The sequence below is a fragment of the Macrobrachium nipponense genome, chromosome 21 (genome assembly GCF_015104395.2).
Source record: "Macrobrachium nipponense isolate FS-2020 chromosome 21, ASM1510439v2, whole genome shotgun sequence".
NCBI lineage: Eukaryota > Metazoa > Arthropoda > Malacostraca > Decapoda > Palaemonidae > Macrobrachium > Macrobrachium nipponense.
Window position 1 is genome coordinate 75,277,212 of NC_087212.1, and position 14,109 is coordinate 75,291,320.

At 37.4% G+C, this 14,109-nt stretch overlaps 1 protein-coding gene across 6 annotated transcripts in view; it reads left to right on the forward strand.

Moving 5' to 3' along the window:
* LOC135198182 (uncharacterized) overlaps positions 1–14,109 on the forward strand; it is a 375,078-nt gene that overhangs the window by 158,471 nt on the left and 202,498 nt on the right. For 5 of the 6 annotated variants that reach the window (XM_064225719.1, XM_064225720.1, XM_064225718.1 and 2 more), the window contains one exon: positions 5,528–5,579. The exons of the other annotated variant lie outside the window; for it this stretch is intronic. The gene's annotated coding sequence lies outside the window, so the exon portion shown is untranslated. The remainder of the gene's footprint in view (positions 1–5,527; positions 5,580–14,109) is intronic. 6 annotated transcript variants of the gene reach the window in all.

Sequence of the window (14,109 nt, forward strand, 5' to 3'; positions counted from 1 at the left end):
GAAAAAAAAAAAAAAAAACTATCTCCCGGTCATGTATGAGTGTACTCAGTTTCTGGAAACCTTCCTATTTGTTTACTTAGGAGTTGACCTTTTTGGGCATTCCATAGGTATGTCCATAGATGCTCTATTATCTTAATGTTTAATAACATTACTTTTTACAACGGGCTTAGTATTTTTAAAGCCGTGCATAAATCTTAAATTTTTTATTTGCTTCCTAACCACTTGGTATCAGTATTTCTCAAGTGTTGAAGGTTTTCCTTAATTCGGTTTATTTATTTATAACACCATACCTTGAAATCCACTTCATACTGCAAAGTTATTTTTTTGGTTTTCACGTGCTCGGCTGCCAATCCGGTGGTCCGAAGTTCGATTCTCGGCTCGGCCAACGCCGAATCAGAGGAATTTATTTCTGGTGATAGAAATTCATTTCTCGATATAGTGTTGTTCGGATCCCACAGTAAGCTGTAGATCCCGTTGCTAGGTGACCAATTGGTTCTTAGCCACGTAAAAATATCTAATCCTTCGAGCCAGCCCTAGGAGAGCGGTTAATCAGCTCACTGGTCTGGTAAAACTAAGATATACTTGACTTTTACGCAACGATGAAATAAATCATTAACGCTCTATTTATATACTGTGACTCAGTGGCGGATTTAAGGGGGCACCACCTGGTCACGTGCGACCCCCCCCCCCCCATATATGTGAATAATAGAACATATTTTTATTTTACCATATCACTATTAGTAGCAAAAATTTGCTTAGTTAATGATTATTTTAACAACAAAAACTGTACAACAAAAACAATAACTGTGTATACATATGTGTGTGCATACACACACACACACACACACACACACACACACATATATATATATATATGTGTATTATACATATATGTATATATTGATATATACGTACTGTACGTGTGTACATGTTACATATATATATATATATACTCGTGTATATATACTATATATATAATATATATATATTATATATATCTATATATATTATATATGATATATATATATATATGTATATTATACATATATGTATATATTGATATAAACGTACTGTATGTGTGTACAGTACTATATATATATATATATATATATATATATATATATATTTATATATATATATATATATACACACACACACACACACACACACACACACATATATATATATATATATATATATATATATATATATATATATATATATGATAACCTTAAGTGCCCTCCCTCCCACATCCTCCCATGAAAGATTTCTAGATCCGCCACTGCTGTGACTACTCTCAGTTACTGATCATCCTTATTTCTAAGTTACTCTTATAATATTTTTTCCTTCTAGAGCAGTAGTTAATTGTCCTAAATCAATACTCTAAAATAATAGTTTATTTCTCAGTGAATACCTTTGGTGAGTGCATTAAAATGAGATTTTATTTCTCCGCAAAATAGTACTGTAATCTTAGTTAAATAATCTCGTGGTAATTAGTATTTTTTTTGTGTTTGAACACGAATAGTAATTGCCGAGGGCGATTTCATTCAACTCTTCCACTGTTTAGCGCGGGTAACCAAGGTAGGAAGGGTTGTATTCTTAATGATACGGGTCAGGTAATGGTGTTTCTGTTGAATTGCTTAACCTTTTCTTTTGAAAGTAGCGTTGCGTTAAGTTCGTTTAATGTGTGTTGAATGGATGGTTATGAATATTCAAGGAAACATCGTCTGTGATAAACCGTTTGTGAATGGTACAGGGTGGATTATTGACGACATATGCTGAGCTCGTAAGGGATTTATACAAAGTCGAAGCGAGTTCGTGTGGTTGTGGCAACTTTTAGCAGCGGGAAAACCAGGGCATAGGTTCGTGGTACGCGAGGGTTCGGCAATTTAAAAAACAGAAATGTGAATTGAAAAGTGATGCCTAAAACGTTTCGGAAAATAAGTGGAAAGTAGCATTACTATATTTGGGAAGCGTTAGCGAGACGGATCAGACTGGTTGACCCTCGTGTTACTGACTATAACAGTATCTGTAGCGTTGTGATATCCGACACATAGATGAAACGAGACTAGAAGAAAATTGAACCTGAATACTGTAGACAAGCTCTCGAGAACTGTCCCCAGCACAATAAAAGCAGCAACAGGTGACGGCCGTAAGGCGGTGGTATTGTTTCCCTGGCAAAATTCGCCTGAATTATCATCACACGCAGAGCATTTGATTAAACGCTATCGAAGGAGTGGTGTGTGTTGATCTCACCACAGAGGAGAAGAGTCCTTCGTAGAAGGACTACGAGTTCCATTTAAATCTGCAGAACATGACTTGGATGTGAAATGTGTCCGGTGCCTAAGAGCTCAGCCAGTCCCCTAAAAGCCTGGCTTAAGACCATGATGCATATGCAAGACAGAATGCCTCTAATCCTTAAGTTCCAATAGATTCTCTGGATTCAGTATCGTAAGGCCGATTTTTTATTTTTTTTTTTTTTTTTTTTATTTATCGGAGCAGGAACGTGCTATATATTCCCTGCATAATTTGCCAAACATAGATTAAGCCAGATTGAGAACGAACTAAAAGGGAAGTCCCAGAAGGACAAGAAAATTAGTAAAACGCCGAATCATTCGTTTAACAATGGGGTGAGAAGGCGGGATAGAAAGTCATTCGCAGAAAAAAAAAAGAAGAGAAGGTTATGGAAGAAACAGATTCCTGGCAGATGTTTTGCCATCCAACAGATGCATAAGAGATTTTCAGGGCAATAGCATCTGGTTTGATTAAAGAAAATGGGAAAGAAAGCTCTCCGTAGATTGCGAGGTGATGGTGCCCTTAAGGGCCATTGGTGATTGAAGCAACCTTAGAAAGAATGTCGTCTCCTGCTGACCCTTTTGCATTCTCAATGATCATCTACGACCTCGCCCGAGAGAGGAAGGAGATGAAGAGAATGAAAACAGGTTCCAGGCCCTTTTACAGTTACGGTCTGGGTAAAAAGAAAGAGAGAAAACGAAAAAAAGGGGCGAGGAGTGATCCAGAAACCAGATCAACGGGTGAAAATGGTCATCCTGCCTGCTATGGGGGGGTGGGGGGGTGGGGGGGGGGGGGGGAGGCGTTTGGGGGTGTGTGGAGAGAGAGAGAGAGAGAGAGAGAGAGAGATTACTATTTGGATCATGATCTCTCGAGCACCTGGCATACTTCAGTTTATATTTACTGGTAATAAACTGTAAATTGTAGTTGTAGGGTTGATGGTGACTATTTTATGGTCACTACATAGATTATTGGCACAGAGAGTATTGAATATTACTTTCTTTTATATACGTTTTATACATATGTATTTTCTTCCAAGCGTTGCACTATAAGTTATGCACATAACTTTATAAAATGAGCGTAAAATTGAATTGAATACCCGTAATGACAAGTGGTTAAGAATTGATTGCGTGTATCATGAATTATAATAAATCTGTTGCTCTTCAGATATAAAGAAATGCCGATGTTGATGATATTCAAAGCTTAACACGGAAAGTCCTTGTTCAAAAAGGAGAACATCTACAATGAATTAACGACAGAGTCTAGATTCCTCTATATGGCAGTTGTTCCACTGTCTCGGAAGATAACGGAGTCTTTCAGCTGACCTTAAATAGTCAGGTCAATGAAGATAAGGCAGTGAACAACATTCGCCGACTAACCCCCTCCCATGATGATTGTTGCGTCTCTTCATTAGCTTATTACGCTTCTATAGGATTGTGGTTTTTTTCATGCTCTCTCTCTAATCACTTGTCAGAGATAGGAGTCAAAACGGAATACCTGACCACCGCTGTCAGCTAGCAAATTTATTTCAGCAGCCTCTTGACCTCAGGGAGGAAGGTTTTTGCCGTTTGACACCTATGTTTCCATAGGCGTCACGCTTCCAGCTTCATTTCGTAGACGTCTGTTGGGTTGGTTTTCGCGGGTTACCTATGTATACTTGTGCTCTTGTGAAAGAGTTTTGATTCTAGTAATTCTCTGCTGGAGTTTTTTTTCTGTTATTCTTTTCGAAGTTATTTATCAGAGTAGAGGGATGCCAGAAAATTCAAATCAAGATTTGTGAATGCACAATATTGTATTTCAGGATCGATGAATTGACATCAATAACGAGGAATGTGGGTCAGTTTCGCTCTAGAAGGATTGCTATATAAAATTTATTTCAAAATCGATGAATGTTTCAATTTATTTCCAAATAATTGAAAGTGAATAGGTTCATAAGAAGGTCAGTCATGCACAGACATTTAGTTCTGTATCCATAAGTGAAATATATTTCAGAATCGGTGCCCATGTATCAGATTCTATCAAAATCGAAGAATGTCCTTAAATTGACATAATTGTCAATGAATGTGCATACATTTGTTGAGAGATCGACATGCGTACATAAATTTCTATAAAGAGTTGTGACTTTCGGTGATAGATTTACCCCGACGCCGCTTGATAGCCAAAGAAAGGGAAAGGGAGAGTCCTCACCTGTGCACAGAGGAGCAGTCACACAGAGCAGAGCGGACAACAGGTGCAGGCACAGGTACTACAGAAGCCATTGTGGAGGCGGACCATAACCAATCCGTCTGTGCCTGACTGACTCCCGCTTTTTGTCTCCATCGCTCCTTCCTCTTGTAGTTTCTTTTTCGGATGAGTGCCTCTGACCGGAAATAAATAGGCCTCTTCTGTGAGCGCTGTTTCATTTGGTCACTTTGGGCAGATGATGTGTCACGAAATTCCCACATAAGAAAAAGAAATCTCATCCTGTCGTGTAAATGCTATAAAATCCAACGATAAAACATATTTTAGAAAGAATACTCTCCATTTCTTTTCCTCGGTTATATGAACACCAAATAAGCGCTATGCGTCAAAGACTTATAGGTATTTTCGGTTAAAAATAGATAGGTTTAGACTTCATTGTATCCTATAGTGCCACTTATTATACTTCCATTTCTTCCAAGTCGCCGCTATACCCAGGTCCTGGCTATACCATATATACTTACAGGTGTTTAGGTTAGCGGCGACTTGCAAGAAACGGAAGCATTTACAATTGGCGCCACCAAAATACGGAAGCTTATTTGGTGTGTTCAGATCTTAAAAGAAAAGAAATTGAGAGTATTCGTTGCCAGTTGATTCAGGTTTCATCGTTTGATCTTTTAACATTAATTTTACCAGATGAGATTTCATTCTTTCTTATATGTGGGATGATTTTCCAGAACTTGGGAACTTGATTGATTTCATGTGTTATTTCAAGTCTGTTTTAATGAGTTCTTTTCTAAAGTTACGGATAACTGGAAAATTTGTTTGGTAGTGTTGCCTGAGCTTTAATTACTTTAAAAAAGAAGATCATTTTCATATGTTTGAACGTCCTTTTGAATGTCGTTAAATTTTTAGCGCTTAATGTAATCATGTTTGTTTTAAAATGGCAATATCCCATTTTTATGTGATTCAAGATGAACGCTCCATTCACTAAACTTGAATATTAACCTTTTTTTTTGAGCATGGAGGTTAATCCTTTTGTGATTTTTTCTTCCAGGACTTGGATGCGTGGTTAAAGGCAGTCAAGTCTCCACGCCGCTACCTTGAAGGTAAATGATCACGTCTGTTATTTTTTTTCCCCTCTTCCATTCCCTAACAATCGGCCAGCCATATCGTCCGCTGACCTTCTGGAGGGATTCTTCCTTTCTTCTTCCCGTAACTCTTTCCTGGACTTGATATATTTAGGGTTTTCTTTTTTTCACGCGATTTGCCGGGTTTCTTTTGAGCTTAAAATGGCCATGCAGTCGATAGGGGTGTTTAAGATAATAGAATGTGCATGTTTATATGTGGATGAAGATATTAGGTTATACAGGCCACAAAACTTCAGTTTGCATACACACACACACGTATATATATATAATATATATATATATATCATATATTTATATATACACTATACATATACATTTTATGTATATCGTCAACCAAAATTTATTGAATACCTGTAGCTGTAGACAGCGTTTATCTCTGAGCGAACTTAGAGCTAACAGGCTTTACGTATATACGAAGGCACATGAATTTCTTCGTCCCAGGAAGAGTGAACTTTCTGCGTGGAAGGATGGAGAGTTGGGTCGTTTTTTATGCGGCACGTACCTACTACACTCTCCTCATCCTGTTCCGCCCTTGCAAAAGAAAGTCGTTCTCACTTCTATCAAGGTCACTTCGTGCCCTCGGGCATTTGGTTGCAGTATTCTCTCGGATGCGATTTTAACCCTTGAAGATGTTCTCCGGTACAAGTTCTTTTCTGCGAAGAATGTCGACTGGTGGAAATTTGGCTGGCGATTTGAAATTTACTTCCCATAACCCCCGATTTTTTTCCTTTTTTTTTTTCTCCCAACCGAGGGACTTGGAATTTCAAGCCTTCTATTTTTTTTTAAAGATTTTTATGGGGAATCGTGAGATTTGCTCATTACCTCATGGGCATCTTGTGATTTGAGCGAGAGTTTATAATATAAAAAAAAAACTAAGCCGCATTTTCGTTTTGAAAAGATAAAATTTATTCGTTCTTTTAGCCGGTACCAGTCTAGGTATCATATTTTATAAAGTTGCTTATCATCACCAGTCACTAGGTTTCTCTAGTGCGAGTGTATGGGATGAAATATATGACCTCGTGTGGTACCCTATCTTGCTGGTGTGAAAGTCCGTGTGTGTGTGTGTGTGTGTGTGTGTTTGTGTGAGATTTACTGGCTGATCCACAGACCAGAGCTGACTGTGATTTAAGAGAGAGAGAGAGAGAGAGAGAGAGAGAGAGAGAGAGAGAGAGAGAGAATACTCCGTGGGAAGAGTAGATTCGTTTAACATCTTCGAAAATATATGAACTGTATATTATGATACAAACGTTCTTGGTTCTATATGGGCTGGAACTATCTAAATATTGACGTTTCTGCATAATTTTGAAATCAGACATTTCACTTGTATGGTTGAATGTTAACTTACTTTCACTCGTAAATATGTAAATCTAAGTGCGGTTTACCAGTATTACATACTTCTGTGGTCGATATGTTTTCCATCTGAGAATTTTTGTATAAATCTTCAATCTTTATATCGCGATTGAAAAGGCAGCACTATCTAACGTTGCAAAAAGAAACAATGGCCACTTCGCTGTAAGTTTGACTGGTGAAATATATGACTTGTTTGATAAAAAATGAGCTAGATGCAGATTAAAGATCTGTCTTGCTTTCTCATCCCACGCCTGTGTTGAGTTTTCTCTCGGCCTGTTTGTGTGGGAGTGGCCGCAACATACCTGCCTCGTTTCTCTTCCTTATTTGACAGATTTACCTGAAGTCGTTGTAGTTATTCTCTCATTCTACTACGTGAAATATCTGTCCAAAATGATCGAATTTATGATGTGAAAGACTAAATTGTATGTATTTAGCGCAGTAGGTACATGCACCTTTGTGTTTTATTATTGTTTCAGCAATGTCAGAACTACCTTATCTTGTAAGTTTAAGGAATATATATGCAACGTTTTCTATATTCATGTAGTTTGTTGATGAATGACGTTCTTAACCAAAGGACGCACGGCCGGATCGATGTAACATATTCGATATACCGTCAGTACTATATCGATCAGCGCAGTTGAACAACGTTGAATGCAGTCATTCATTGGATAGCTGACCCTATACATTCCATATGCCGTCTGCTGTCGCAACTTCATCTTAAAGAGTAATTGTTACACGGTATATATATATATATATATATATATATATATATATATATATATTATATATATATTATTTCTCTTTCTTTAATAAATGCTCCAAGAAGAGGTCCATTGGAGGACGAAAATTGGGCATTTTCTGAGATATACCATTTTAATTTTCCTACGTGGAATACAACTGAAATATATATATTATATGATATATGATATATATATATATATATATACATATCTATATATATATATATATATATATATATATATTATATATATATATATATATACATATATAGATCTCAGCTTAAATATTTGAAGAGCATGCAAATTAAAGAGGAAATAGTATCTGTATTGCATATTCTCTCATGCCAGAGCAAGTGATTGCATCACAACGTGACGCCTTTTCTTCCGATGTCGTGATGGTCGCGATTGCGAAAATCGTTTGAAAAGTAACATATTGAATATTGCAAAAGATGTGACGTCATAGGCGACGCAGCTTATCGTTCGGAAATGAAATGATGAGTTTCTCGCTCGGGAAAGTTTAATGTCTCATTCAAATCTGATTTAATACCGATGTCTCAGGATGTCCCACGCATCCGAACTCGGTCACGGCTCTAAAACGCCACACCGTAAGGGGGTAGCGCCGCCAGTGCACCTAAAGGGCGCACTGTAGGCATTACTTAAGGTTCTTTGCAGCGTCCCTTCGGCCCTTAGCTGAACCTCCTTTCGTTCCTTTTACTGTACCTCCATTAATATCTTTCTTCCTGCTATTCATCCTCTCCTATCAATTATTTCGATGCAAATGCGATGTTTTCCTCCTGTTTCACCTTTCAAACCTACTTACTCTCAATTTCCTTTTAAGCGCTGAATGACCTCATAGGTCCCAGCGCTTGGCTTCTGGCCTAAACTCGATATTCAATTCCATTCCATTCCATTAAAACGCGACGTCGTTAAAACTCATCTTAATGACAGCTGAGTTTTAAAAGGATTGTTGGGTGTAGGGTTAGCGCAGAGGGCCATTGCAGTCTTCGAAGATATCCTTGAGTGGTCGCTCTCCTCAAAAACCGGACTCTGCAGTGTATTGGTCCTTCCGTCTCTCTGTGGCTCCAACAGTTCCTGTTATTTTCATATATTAGAATTGTCGTAGATTTCTCTGATTTCTCGCCTGGTTGAAGGCAATATAGCGAAGTTTTCATAAAATTAGGAGAAAGTGAAAAAAAGTGTTGATTCTTCAATATCGGAGTGAATTGGTTTAGGTTTGAAATGACAGCAAGTTCGTAAATTGTTTTTTACATCCTTTTTGTGATGAATATCATGTTGGAGAGGACGTGCGCCGCCAAACGTTGACGTTCCCAAAGACGTAGTGAAGAGGAAAGTTAATATATGTAGGACACTGACATACTTGTTGAGGACATGGACAGCGATGTGCTCCCACTGCCGGTTTTGCCCAGTTGTTCAAGTAGTTTATATATATGTATATATAAATATATATTTATATATGTATATTATCTATATTGTATTATATATGGATATACATATATATTTATATTTATACAAGATTTATACAAGGTAGAGAAGTTAACTAAAGCATAATCAGCGAGTCAGACGATTTCAGTGTCAATAAAATCTGCACCTGTTATCCAGGGTATTTGCCTATGCTGTGTACATCTACGGCCATTTTATGACAGCATACGCTAGGCGCACACTTTCAGCTTACGGAGAAGCGAATTCGTCGCTTATTAGTAAACGTAAGATTGTCTAGACTTGCTGATTATTAGAATAGTAACGATTCCTCTCACCTGCGTTGAAATCAACCATTTAAATTGATGACGTCTTGCCTTCATGAGATAGCGACCGTGGTGTCGTGGCTTCATAAATATCGGTACATATCGTGCCAAGTTACGGCGAGGTCTAAGAACTCCATCATAATGTTTTTACTTGTTATTGTTGAGTAACTTTGTTTCACAGGCATCTTTAATTAGCTTCTCATTTTGGTAAACATAGGAATATTAACGCTACACTGTGGAGTTGCCAGTTGTCTCCTTCTCTTTCCGTTGAGGTGTAATGGAAATTCATGAAGCGAACTCTACCTAAGCGAGAGGTCCGAAGAGGACATAACAAGTTAATATTTGAACGACGGAGTATAGGTTAATATTTAATTCTGTTTAGACACATTTATTCTCCCTCTCGGCAACCCTGCCGTCTCCTGGAAGAATAACCCTCCGCTCTCTCTCTCTCTATTCTCTCTCTCTCTCTCTCTCTCTCTCTTCTCTCTCTCTCTCTTCTCTCATGTAGAGCCTGTTCCGTAACCCAGGTCTTGGAATTGTCGGAGGAGAAGCGTTTTAGAAATCACTGAGAACCTTTTATATTAATATTTTAGCTGCTCTTCAACACTGTTCCTTTACGACGACCAAGTGATATATTTGCTTAAGCAGCCTGACTGGAATATTTATTTTGTACGTTTCCAGCCATGAGGGCTTGTCCTAAGTCCATATAAATTAGGAGGGGTGGAGTTAAGAAGGGCATCCGTTCGTAAAATATCTGCCAAAAGTATTTATGAAATAAGCCGTTCAAGATAGAAAGAACTGAAGGAAACTCATTAAAAACAGCGACCCCGAATAAGGATTAAACTAAGAAGAATTGAAGTATGTTTTCACACCATGATAGAGATGCTTTAGACTCATAAAAGGAATTTCGTACTGGTACCAATTCCCACCATGCAAATGCTCTCTTTCTCTCCCTCTCTCTCTCTCTCTTTCCGTCATAAAGGCACAATATCTTCTTAGACAAACGTCATTTAGATATCTTCATTTCAGGACTTTATTTCAGTTCTGCATTCAGCCAGTATCGCGTTGCTTGATCAGTGAATGTTCTCACGTTGTGAAAGTCAATTTCATGAAGTCATCTGTCTTGAATGGTGATAGAACTGATTAGGCAGACTTCGATCAATCTTGAATGTCTCCTAATTTTTGGTGTAATGACGTTGATGTCACATTAATGTTTAGAATGGTTTTATTTTTTAATTGGTCAAGCATTGTGATGCATGATTATTGAATCTTACGCGGTATGTGTCTTATAATTCTCTCTCTCTCTCTCTCTCTCTCTCTCTCTCTCTCTCTCTCTCTCTCTCTCTCTCTCTCTGAAGTTCTTTTTACTTTCCTAGAATATAAATGGCAGTGGGGATTTTACATTCGATCTCCTCCGAGAGGAAGGAGGCGAGAGTTAGGCCTCCTGCTACGTCTCAGTGTGACGTCATAATTGGATGTTTCACGGCATGAAGCTATTAACACCTGCCCGTCAAAGTTAGCATGATGGATAGTCTCAATTATCTCCAGAGTCAGTGGCACGCCGAGGTCATGATCGCTAGGGTTAAGTACCCTGGGCAAACTATTCCCCGTGTATACTTTAGATTTCGATATCTTATTCGAATTCCATTGTATAGCATAACTCTCTCTCTCTCTCTCTCTCTCTCTCTCTCTCTCTCTCTCTCTCTCTCTCTCTCTCTCTTTATGGATAGGCTTAAAGGCTATATCTCCTCACGGGATGAGAACGCTGTTATTATCCACTAGCGACCTCCATCTTCGAAGTAACCTTATACTAGCATGACAGAGCTTTCATTACCTCAGTGAAAGCTCTGTCATTCTAGTAGGAGACTATGAGGTTGAGGGCACCGCACTGGCAATATAAAGGTTCGGGTCACCACACTGTGGTAATATACGTATTTCCATGCAGCTTATAAACGCCCGAATTCTGTATTAAAAAATAATTTTTTTCTATCAGTTAATGGTGAAAAAAAAAAATGACCAAAGTATACTGATTGATTATCTCCGCGGTGTGCATCCATATATTCTTCAACGTCCTGCTCGGGATGAGTGTCTCTTGCCAATGCTTATAGTATTTAGAATGAAGTTACCATGGCTAGGGGTTCGGAACGTTATGTAACGTCTCAGTGGTTCGGGAGTACCCGCACTGACCATCTCTTATAACCCCTTAACGGCCCCTAAATATAATATATATATAATATACTATATATATTATAAATATATAATATATATATGTGTGTGTGTGTGTGTGTGTGTGTGTGTATAGTATATATATATTATATATATATATATATACATATATATACTAAAGTTTCATAAATATCCTCTCTTATATTACCGCCATTTCGGTTGTTTTCAATATATATATATATATATATATATATATATATATATATATATATATATATAATTTATAGCAGCAACTACCGGTACAAGAGTCAAATGATGGAATCGGCCTTAATAAAAGAGAGGCAGGTAATGAACATTTCAAAAGGAGCATGGGATTCAGATACGATCGACAAGATTTTCATTCAACCAACGCTTAAGAAGATTAATGGAAGATTATCAGCGGGGGTGACCTAAATTGACTTACCTGTGGATGAACCTCTTGGTATAAAAACCACCTTTTCTGTAAACTTTTCTCATTCATCTACCTGAAGAGGGAGACAGCAGTCTCTGAAATATAGTACTTTTCTCTCTATATTTTGGTGTTTTTATGGGCTCCTTTTATCAGGATATATATAAGATATATATATATATATATATATATATATATAATATATATATAGATATATATATATTATAATGTGTGTGTGTGTATGTGAACAACGATAGCTCACATCAATTCCTGGAGAGTCTTGAAACAAGAAAAGTAAAGTTCCATAAATATCCAGCTTTGGATTAAGCGTAATGAATCGAACATAGCAGGTGGCTCGTGCAGTTTCTTTTGGATTATTTCAAGCTTTCAGCTTTGTCTCCCCTTTTGCATTATAATTCAGTAATACTGAGCGTAATATTGTTATTTGATGACAAATGGAGTCACGTTCTTAAGGGTGTATTTGATAACGTGCATTAGTACTGATTGGGTATTTTAACATGTTGAAATGATGGCTCTCTCTTATTCCATCTGCGTAATGCGTGTGCTCTACCCTACAAACACGCTATGCAGCCATTAGCGTTCCTTTGTATTCCAGCCTCATTAAAGAGCTTCCCAATCACTTGCTGTGGCCATGAAAAGTGAGGTTTTGTCCGACACGACAGGAAGGAAACTGTGTTAGCGATATGATGGCGCACAATTCTCCTGTAATTGTTTATTTCATGCTCAAATACACTGGCACGCAAATACACACACCACACACACACACACACACACACACACACCACACACACACACACATATATATATATATATATATATATATATATATATATATATATATATATTAATTGAACATAAAGCTGTTTTCCATAACGGAATGTTTTCATGGAATAAAAAAAAAGTGGTCACTTCCCATTCATACCTTTACCATTGAATCGTAGTTGAACACTATGTGTAGTAAACTTAAACAAATACTCATACACATGCATACGCGCACATACATATGTATATATAGATATATATATATAGTAATGTAATATAATATATATATGTGTGTGTGTGTGTGTGTGTGTGTGTGTGTGTATAATTAGGTCAAGGTAAAGAAAGTAAATGACATAAAATTATGTATGCAAATAAGGTCACATTTTTTTTACTGGCGGAATCAAAGTACCTTTCGTTTGTCAAGTTAAAGTCACTGATAGTAACAGTATTGATGTATATGTAGGCGACGGAAAATAGTATCACGTTGCTAACTCTAAATTAAAGTATTATCACCAAAATAAGCTAATATTAACCATCATCATGACAGCCATGATCAGGAATCCGATGCTTGTCATGAAAGTTGCCGGGTAAAAAATAATGGTATAATGAGTCGAAGGTTCTTTATTTGCTTTCATTGGAGCGACTTGTTAAAAAAAAAAAAAGTTAGTGTTTGGAAACCAGAAAGAGAGTTGTGTCTGGGCAGGTACCCATTGTGCAAAAGTCACGCATCAGCGAACGCCGTGGGACGACAAATGAATCGGAATGCATGTGGTGTCGCCCAGATGAGGACGCTCCGAAGACCCGAGTCGCATGCGCCAGCATCCGGAATGTTGGAACATCCTGACTGGAATCCTCGATAGGGAGAGAATGTCTCCGTGTGTGTGTGTGTGTGTGTGTGTGGGCGGGATTGCGGTCACTTTGGTTCTATGCTTCTTTGTTTGTGGCAATTATTTGCTCAATAGTTATGCTTTTGCGTGTTTTATATTTGCTATTACTTTTCTGTAAGTAATTGTATTCTATTACTGCTATTTCATAGCAATAAAAAAAAACTGTCGAGAATGAAACTGAGAATACACACGCAATAATATAATCATACTTTCTGCTTACATGGTAATATGATAATGGTCTTTCCATATGTTTTATAGTCTTGTGTGTTTTTAATGTTATGCAGTATTTAGATTTCCCTTGTCTTCAGGTGTTAAGTGTGTTTTGGTACTCATACTAACTTCGTCAGAATA